The sequence below is a fragment of the Haliaeetus leucocephalus genome, unplaced genomic scaffold, assembly GCF_000737465.1.
Source record: "Haliaeetus leucocephalus isolate CR32 unplaced genomic scaffold, Haliaeetus_leucocephalus-4.0 Scaffold93, whole genome shotgun sequence".
Taxonomy (NCBI): Eukaryota; Metazoa; Chordata; class Aves; order Accipitriformes; family Accipitridae; genus Haliaeetus; species Haliaeetus leucocephalus.
In genome coordinates, this window is record NW_010972529.1 from 9,462 (window position 1) to 9,662 (window position 201).

At 53.2% G+C, this 201-nt stretch overlaps 1 protein-coding gene across 1 annotated transcript in view; it reads right to left on the reverse strand.

The window, feature by feature from the left end:
* IFNAR1 (interferon (alpha, beta and omega) receptor 1) overlaps window positions 1-201 on the reverse strand; it is a 21,561-nt gene that overhangs the window by 3,234 nt on the left and 18,126 nt on the right. The window lies entirely within an intron of this gene.

The following is a 201-nucleotide window of genomic DNA, read 5'->3' on the forward strand; positions in this document are numbered from 1 at the left end:
CAGTCCTGCAGAGAGGAACTTGGGGGTACTGGTGGATGAAAAATTATATATGAGGCAGCAATGTGGACTCACAGCCCAGAAAGACAACCGTATCCTGGGCTGCATAAAAAGAAGCATGGCCAGCAGGTCGAGGGAGGTGATTCTGCCCCTCTACTCTGCTCTCGTGAGACCCCACTTGGAGTACTGCATCCCGTTCTGGGG